The following is a 9,811-nucleotide window of genomic DNA, read 5'->3' as shown; positions in this document are numbered from 1 at the left end:
TGCTCAGCGACCCTGCTTTCGAATGGCATGCAAGTAGCGGTAAGCAGGTCGCAAAAGGTTCGTGGCCTTGGACACCTAGGGCTTATCTTTGTTCTAATCTACAGCATGCACGTATGCGCTCTGACGTCAAAGTGGCGGGGATAATCGTGGGTAGCTACTCGTACTCCTCGTGGTAGTGAAATTCTCTTTGTAAAAACCCAAGCTGCGTCAAATACACCGCTCATCTTGTATGATGTTGATGCTATCAAATCTTTTTGTAAGATTGATCAAACTAGAAAAAAATGTCAATACATCCAATGTCAAAAAGGCGAATGGCGGAGCTCACGATTTGGATAATAATCGCCCCAACTACCCACAGTGACCAATTGCTCAACCTCATCCGCCATATCATCCATAGCTGCACCTCCACGAGAAAAACATAAATCGGTAGTTGTGTATGACCAAACTTGAGCTCGATAAATGCTCGAACCGAGCACGGTGCTCGGGAATCGAGAATTATAGGTGCTCTGGCTCAGGTGAGGCCTCTTGATGATACTTGCTGGCCACTTTCTTAGTCTGGGGGCCATATCTGCAAGAATTGAAAGGAAATTTGATTAATATACTCACAAAATTAATACTGCAGAAATCCACGTTGTCGTATGGAAATTCCACGTGCCCGTGTGGGTCTCTGAGGCGTGAAAACCGCATGGCCGCATGCTAGAAATCCAAAAATACACCTCAACTTTGTCTTTAAACTCATTCTAAGCATACATTAACCATTTTAACAAAGAAACAAAGTGCTTTCACCAATTCTAATCAAATAAAATTAATAATGGCGAAGAAAAGAGAGAATGAGGGTTTACCGAGAAGATGAAATTGAAAACCTTGAAAATCGGCCGGAAAATTCAAATAAAACTTGTATAAATCGATGGGACAGGGTCGAGACAGAGCAGGGATTCATTCACTGAGTGTTTGGGAGTGAGATTTTAAAGAAAAGCCGCATCTCTTGATGTTATGTACATCCTCACATGCATGTGGAAATGGCCATGCCCGTGTACCTCCACAAGTGAGCTTCATAGGGACAAACACATACCCCTGTATGCTCTCGGGATAACACACTGAACCTCTAGATGCATCCACATGCCCTTGTGCCCATTCCATAGGGGCATCCACACGCCCCTGTGTGTTCTCGGGATGGGGAGGTCTTCTCTGTAGGTAATAAGTGCTTGTGTGATATGAATACGAAGCATTCTTTCCTTATGTTGAGCATTACTTTTCTCGGGTTTTTACATTAATATGTATGATTTTATGTTATTTTTATGCAGGTAGGGTTGTGAAACCAATTATGAAGGAAAAGAAGCCAATGTGGATCACAATGCACCGATTTTGGAGGAAATCTTGCTAAGGTTCAAGCGAAGATATAAGTCCGGTGCGAGATGCTAGAGTGTGTGCCAACCTCACCGTGTTGAGTTTGCACAACCATTTGGAGGGGCACAAGGGCGGTCACACTCAAGCATTCGACTTATGCACATAGAATAAGATGTCCATCAACTTATCCGTCATTGAAGAAAGCAAAAGCGAGCACCTGCATGACAAACATCTTTGATAGCGATTACTATTCATAGCCGGTGAAAATGAGCAGTTTTAGAGAATCCACAGGCGTGTGGAAATTACCCACGCCCATGTGGAAATTCCATGCAGGCACGCCCTGAATCAGCCCCGATTTTTTTGTATTCTTTTTCTCCATCTTTTCCCCAACTTGAGAGAAGGCTTCGGCTAGGGTTTCGAGGGAATGCCATGATAGCCTATCTTCGCTCCTTTTTGAATTCCCAATGCCTTCAAAACCTATATGCATAAAAGAACACCCAATACATGAAATGAGACATAAACCGTATAAAATATGATGCTCAATGTATGTAAAACATGCATAAAATCATGTTCACTCAAGCACTTATCAAAGAGCACTGTAGCATGTACTGTAGCAGCAGTGTTCACAGCCGGCCGAGAAATCAGAGAAACAGAGAATCCACACGGGCGTGTGGAAATTATCCACACCCGTGTGGAAATTCCGTACGGGCGCGTGTACCGTCCACGCCCGTGGAGTCGCCTGATTCCATCCCTATTTAAAGCCGATTCAGCCCCGATTTTGGGATTCTTTTCTCCATCTTTTCCCCAATTTGAGAGAGGGCTTCGGCTAGGGTTTTGAGGTGTATTGGCTAGATTTTTGGAGAGGTTCTATGGCTCCGACATCACGCGTCATTTGGAGCGAGGTTATTGGGAGAGCTTTTACGTCGGCATCGATCCGGCGAGGTGTATCCTAGGCCGGACAAAGGATCCCTTATGACGAGTAGAGGACTCTCCATAAGACCATCGACACGACCATCGAGAGGGTTTCTTTATGGATTCATTGCTTTTACATTCGATTTCTTTGATAGTACTTAGCTCCATGGAGAGCTAAACCCCTTGTGGGTACTTGGGTAATTGTGAACCCTAGGATGTATTCGTTTCATTGAACTTCTTTATTATGCTTTCAATAAATTGATGTTTATTGTGAGTTCCTACCTTGAATGCTTGATTGTATGAACATTTCCCCTAGAGTGACACTATGGTTGAGAGTTCTTGTTGGTAACCTTGTGAGTGAGTGACACACCACGAGCGTTAGACAAATCTAGGTTGGAGAGGATTGAGAGGGTGAGTGGAGAGGTACAGGAGCGTCCCCTTTCCCCTCCGACGTGATAGATTCTACCTCCATTCCTTGAGTTCTTTGCGGCCATAATAGAGTGAATGGTCTAAGGGATGAATCTCCGCTGGGGCTTAGTTGCGCGTGCAACGGAGTGAAGCGTTGAGGGGATCTTAGTATCTAGGGCTTAATTGTGGTTAGGGACCTTCTGCCTAGACCAAAGGGTTAGGTCTATAATTAGGAAGAGATTTTTCACCTGGAATCCCTAGAGCTCATTGCAACTTTATTCGAGTGCGAGGTTGAGAGGTTATTTAATCTCTCCTCGGGGACATTAATAGAGTTAGGCATAGTTGACCTTAGATTTGGGACTATATATGTAAGGATTTCCACGACTCACCATTGCATTGATTAGGAAGCATAATAGAGAGTTCTTGCACTTGAAGCGATTGTCCTAGGTGAAGCATCATCCGAGTACCCCATCTTTATCGATTGCCTTACCTCCTCCTTACTTTTGCTCTCTTACTTGTTGCTTTTAATTGTTGAGAATTGAATCATTGTCATGCTTATCATTGTTGATATTCCACATAGTTAAGAATCGAATTAAGTATCTTTACTCCCTACTACCTGTGGATTCGATACCCGCTCACCCGGGATTATTACTTGACAAACCCGTGCACTTGCGGGATATCATGCAAGGGATCTTGTCAAGTTTTTGGCGCCGTTGCGGGGAACTAGGCGTTTAGAGATACTTTTGCACTTTGTTTTTCTTAGCTATTTCACCACACATTCTAATTCATATCTTCTTATTCTATCATTGTTCGATTGTTTTTTTCTTTCTTTTTTGGTGCGACTCAGGTTATGACCCGAGGGAATCCATCCATATTGATTGAAAGAGACCCTGAGCTTGAACGTACACTTAGAAGAAAAGGGAAAGAACCTGTACAAGAATAACATAATCCAGCTGATTTGGAAGTAGAAGGATCTGAAAACATGTCAGAACAAAATGAGCAACAATGAACACTATCTGATTATACCAGACCTTCAGTGTTAGGGACACAATCGAGTATTGTGCATCCCCCAATTACACTCGAACTTCGAGCTAAAAGCCGGCATTCATCCATATCTCGCAGATCCGCTACAATTCAACGGTTTGGCCGATGAGGATCCAAACAGTCACATAGAGAGCTTCCTCGAGGGTGTGCGACATCTCTGAAGATAAATGGTGTGGCGGATGATGCCATCAAATTGAGAGCCTTCCCATTTTCCTTAAAGGGGAGAGCAAAGTAGTGGCTACACTCATTACCTAGAGCATCAATCACTACATTGGAGAAGATGGTAGAAGCTTTTCTAGCCCGTTATTTCCCTCCTGGAAAATCAGCAAAGCTTAGGAATGAGATCTCATCCTTTGTGAAGTTGGAATTGGAGTCTCTATTTGAGACATGGGAAAGGTTCAAGGAACTCCTGCGAAAGTGTCCGCAACACGGATTCTCGGAGTGGATGATTGTTCAAACCTCCCACAATGGTTTGAACCCGAGTACAAGGCAACTCTTGGATGTGGCGGCAGGCGGTACCTTAGGTAGCAAGACCCCGATGAGGCTCGTCAATTGATTAAGGAAATGAGGTTAAATAGCTACCAATGGAACGCTAGGGATAAGAAAAAGGTGGCCGGTCTCCATGAAATTGATGCAGTAACTTCACTGGCGGCCCAAGTGGAGAGTTTGAGTAAAAATCTAGATCTTATAGCTTCGAATAGAGTTGTGGCCATGACCAATTGCACCGGTTGTGGTGGAGGACATGCTCCCTCCGATTGCCCAATCGTCATTGGTGATGTTTCTTCAGTTGAGAACGTTGACTTTGTAGGTAATGGCATGAGACCTCAAGGGAATCCATACAGCAACACCTACAATTCAGGTTGGAAGAATCATCCCAATTTTTCATGGAGTAATCAAGGACCATAGAAGACCATGGGGCCATCGGGTTTCCAACAATAGCAACAAGCCCCTCAAGTGGAAAACAGAATTTCAGGCTTGGAAACCCGAATGACGGATTTGGAGAAGCACTTGGCAAGATTTGTTCAATCGGCAAATACAAGGTTTGAATCAGTCGAGGCTACACTTCGCAGTCACACAGCCTCCTTGCACAACCTTGAAAATCAGGTGGGGCAAATTGCGAAGTCTCTTTTCGAAAGGCCACATGGAAGTTTACCAAGCAACACGGAAACCAATCCTAGAGAACATGTGAAGGCGATCACTTTGAGAAGTGGTCGTGAGGTTGAAGGGAGGCTTCCGAGTGAAAAGCTGAAAGAACATGCACCAGAGGTTGTAGAGGTTGAGGAGGGACTAAACAAAGAGAAAGAGGTGGCACCCCCACCATTCAAGCCAAGAATCCCTTGAATGATTGATTTTATGAACATTTCCCCTAGAGTGACCCTAGGGTTGAGAGTTCTTATTGGTAACCTTGTGAGTGAGTGACACACCACGAGCGTTAGATAAAACTAGGTTGGAGAGGGTGAGTCGAGAGGTACATGAGCGTCCCCTTTCCCCTCCGACGTGATAGATTCTACCTCCATTCCTCGAGTTCTTTACGGCCATAATAGAGTGAATGGTCTAAGGGATGAATCTCTGCTGGGGCTTAGTTGTGCGTACAACGGAGTGAAGCGTTGAGGGGATCTTAGTATCTAGGGCTTAATTGTGGTTAGTGACCTTCCGTCTGGACCAAAGGGTTAGGTCTATAATTAGGAAGAGATTTATCACCTAGAATTTCTAGAGCTCATTGCAACTTTATTCGAGTGAGAGGTTGAGAGGTTATTTAATCTCTCCTCGGGGACATGAATAGAGTTAGGCATAGTTGACCTTAGATTTGGGACTATGTATGTAAGGATTTCCACGACTCACCATTGCATTGATTAGGAAGCATAATAGAGAGTTCTTGCACTTGAAGCGATTATCCTAGGTGAAGCATCATCCGAGTACCCCATCTTTATCGATTGCCTTACCTCCTCCTTACTTTTGCTCTCTTACTTGTTGCTTTTAATTGTTGAGAATTGAATCATTGTCACGCTTATCATTGTTGATATTCCTCATAGTTAAGAATCGAATTAAGTGTCTTTACTCCCTACTCCCTGTGGATTCGATACACGCTCACCCGAGATTATTACTTCGACAAACCCGTGCACTTGCGGGATATACGCAAGGGGATCTTGTCAAATGGTCTTATAGAGTAGCCTCGTCCTCTTCAAAGATTCCCATGTAAAGCCTAGGGCATACCTCGCTGGATCGGTGCCGATGAAAGCTCCCTAATAACACTCTTCCAAAGGAACGCACTATCGGAGGCCAGAGAACCACTCCAAAAACCTTGCCAAGGCTCCTCTAAACCCTCGCCGGAAGCCTCTCCAAAGATGGGGAAAAGATGGAGAAAAGATGGAAAAAAGGATTCTAAAACCGGGCTGAATCACGGCTTTATATAGGGCTGGAACTTGGTTTTTCAGTGGCCTATGAACAGTAACTGCTGCAATGAATTGCTACAATGATTCGGTACAATACATCCAGAAAAACACTCCCGAATCCACATTTTTCATCGAGGTAACATAAATGGGCACATGTTTATGTCATAGATCACGTCGCTTCTTTAATAAGATATAACATTGATGAAGATGTTGCTAGCATTGCACAAGTCAGAATACGCAAATGTGACTGCCTTTGTGCTCCTCCAAACCATGTAATTGTTTGAGTGCATGGAGGTTGCACACATTCACACAAGTAACACAAATACACATATATTAGGTCTAAAATCTGATAAAAGTAATGCTCATCGTAAGAAAAGAATACTTCATATTACTAATACACAAACAATTATTAAATCCCTCCACACTTGAGCTTTTGCTTGTCCTCAAGCAAAGAATAAAACATTGAAGCATAAAATAAGGAAATATTGAAAGTTCTTGGCCTTAGGTTCACCAAAGCATGCAAGGATAGCATTCTACAAATAAGGGAACTTTCAACACTAAATTCAAAAATTCAATGCTCTAGCTAAAAACTCGGAGGAAAAAGGACAACAAACCCGAAATTGTGTAAGTGTGTGTAAACTCACTCAAGTCAACCCAACATAGACTCCTCAAAGTTCTATGTATAACAAACTTATTTATTTACAAAACAACACAAAACAAAGAGATGGTAGTAGCTTCACACATCCTCTAAGGTAGCTGATAAGTGTCTAAATGTATGTATTTTAGTATATGTATTCCATACTTCTAGCATGTATTTTTATAAGAATTGATGCCCGTTTGTCTTTAATCGTGTGTTATTTGCTTTCCACGGCACGGAAACGCCACGGAGGACACGAAGATATAATTTGGGTGAAAAATAGAAGAAAAGCAGGTCGCGGTACTATAGTGTATTCACCGCAAAGAACATCGTAGCTGGAGTACTATAGCAGTGGTACTGTATCATCGACACTGTAGATGCCACTTTAGTACCTGCAGAGTTTTTAAGACAGGAATTGAATCATGGCATACGGCCTCAATGCTGCTCGGTATGATCACTGTAGCCATAAAAACTGAGAGCATTTATGGAGTTTGCCTACCCCAAACAGTATTAATGAGGGGCTCAATGAGGTCCTCATTGAGCAGGGGATACCACCCGGGATTGAGGTCAATTTGAGGGTTATTGTGGACGTATATAAGGGGATCTTTGAGGACTTTTTTGTGGGACTTCTTCTTAGACTCTTGGGCCACCGCCACCACACATCCTTGAGGCCTTCTGGCCATCTTCTGACGATGATCCTTATGGGAAACAAGCACACATCATCACCAAGAGGGAGAGGAGCATAGGAGAAACAGTTGTAGTGAAGTTTTAAGCCACCATTGCATCACTATTCAAGGCTTCATCAATCCAAGGAGATCAAGACCGTAGACGGAGTTTTCTTGTGTCTTTATTGTTTTTCTTTTCCTTGTATATTGTATAAGTATCCCTTGTCATGAGGGATTAACTTATTTTGGTGTTTTGATTTGGTTAAACCCTAGAGTGTATTCTTGTGTATGAACTTGGAATGTTGTTCTTCACTGAATTTGATGGCAGTTTGAGATTCAATCTTTCATACTTTCATGCCTATAATTACATATATGGAGAGATCCATAATTCTACTATGAGTTGTATGCGTAGATGTGATCTACTTACGTGTACTAGATCTAGGAGAGATTAAAGGGGGATACTTGTGCCTACACGCCGAGAGATCGGGTGTTGGTAGCCCTCCATTGCTAGGTTTAAGCCGAAGAATAGTAGGTTTACTCCTATTAGAAAACTCCAAGAACATAATGCGATCATAGGTATGTTAATCCGGAAGAGATTCTGATTGACATTCGTATGGGATCAGGGGTTAGTCACCGAGAGATTGGGGCTAATATACTCACGAGGTCTCTAGGTCTCAATTATCATCAATGCATCTTTAACTCATCCTAGTTCGGGACTTAATGACAACCCTAGGTGGATTCCTTGTCCAAATACTCCCTTCTCATGCTTGATACTCCCTTGTTTGTTTACATCCATGTGCTAGTTACCCGGCCATAGATTAGTTAGTTTATTTTATTTTATTTCATTTGTTTTTCATACTATGAATTGTAGGCTAGATAATAGATGAAGAGTGAGTAATATTACTTCCTTGGCCCCGTGGAATACTATGACCCCTGTGTCACTCATAGGGTATTACTTGGCGATCCCGTACACTTGTGGGCAATCAATCAAGTTTTTGGCGTCGTTGCCGGGGACTTCAAGGAATATTAGGAAAGCTTGTAATCTATTGCTTTAGCCATTTTTTTTTCTTCTTTCCTTTTGTAAATATTTGTTGTGTTATATGTCTTTTACCCTTTGTGTATACTTACTTGTTTCATTTCTTTCTTGTTTTCTTTTATAGCTGTTGATTTTAGTTTTCTTTGTTTATACAGCGCCGTGGATTTTCAAGAAAGATTGTTGGCCACCAAAATCTGTGCACTTGAGAATCAATTGGAAAAAAATTTCTTGCCATGAAAGAAAGCCAAAGCAATCCACACCATAATGCTTACAATTCACATTGGAGAGGGCACCAAAGTTCTTCAACACATCATCATACTCAACAATGGGAATTCCCTCACCAAAGATTGCTACAAGAACCCTCCTTTCAACAATCGGGGCATTATCATCCTCCAGTCATTAATCAATGCGGATTCAATACACAGGAGGTGTTTTCAAGATTCATGATGAATGCGGACGCTGAACTTGAAGCCATGAATACCACAATTTTTAATGCCCAACCTATAGAAGTTCTATACAAGAATGGTACTAGAAGTGAAGAGGAAAAAGGGGAATGCAAGGTGGAAGTTGCTATTGAGGTGTTGGAGGTAAGAGAAGCAATTGATGTGGCATCAACACCTTTTGAGCAAATAATAGATGTTCCATCTCAAGATGAAACTGAAAAGATATGGGGGAGGATGAGATCATGGCCATGGAAAAATTTGAGGAAGTTGAAGAAACTCCATCGACCACATTTGAAGACACTACTTGCCTCAAGATCGACCATTCCATCAAACAATCAATAATTTTCAAGTGTAGAGATAAATTTCCACGAATTGTATTTGAAGATGTGGGCAGGAAACCAAAGTCATCATTAAACCCACCGATGCCGGGCTTGGACAATTCCCAACCAAAAATTTTTCCTTGCCAACCCAAGCAAATGTTATGGGCACTTGAATTTCATCACACTGTGGTTGATAAAAAAATTATGGATAGGATGTTAAAGCCACCAATTGATCCACCAATGTAAAGCTTGACAAGTTCTCAACTAAACTTATTTCCTTGGAAGCCCAAGCAACTCTTTTGGATAATCCAAGGCAACTTTCTAAGAGTCGAGGAAGAAAATGTGGGTAGGAGGTTGAGGCCATCCAATGACCCACCCGTGCCGAGCTTAAATATTTCTCAACCAAATCTTTTTCCATGGAGGCCCAAGTGACGATATGATGGGATACTCAAAGGATTTTTTGTCAGGACCAAAGAAGAACCGGTAAGGAGGTTCAAACCATCTAAGGATCCGCCCATGTTTAAATTGCACAATTCCCGGCCCAAGCTCTTTCCGAGGAGGCCAAAAGGTAACTCATGCTTGGCCTTCAAACCAATGTTATTAGAG

The 9,811-nt window shown here is 42.4% G+C and overlaps 1 non-coding gene and 1 pseudogene across 1 annotated transcript; both read right to left on the bottom strand.

Annotated features, from left to right (window-relative positions):
- Positions 1-299: 299 nt before the first annotated feature.
- Positions 300-9,811, bottom strand: part of LOC120268524 — a 16,740-nt pseudogene continuing 7,228 nt past the window's right edge.
- Positions 4,040-4,146, bottom strand: LOC120269641. Its single transcript, XR_005539286.1, has one exon. It is a non-coding gene; the product is annotated as a small nucleolar RNA R71 (small nucleolar RNA).

Source organism: Dioscorea cayenensis, chromosome 9 (genome assembly GCF_009730915.1).
Source record: "Dioscorea cayenensis subsp. rotundata cultivar TDr96_F1 chromosome 9, TDr96_F1_v2_PseudoChromosome.rev07_lg8_w22 25.fasta, whole genome shotgun sequence".
Taxonomy (NCBI): Eukaryota; Viridiplantae; Streptophyta; class Magnoliopsida; order Dioscoreales; family Dioscoreaceae; genus Dioscorea; species Dioscorea cayenensis.
The sequence above is the reverse complement of the archived record's forward strand: the minus strand, read 5'-3'. Positions and strand labels throughout refer to the sequence as shown.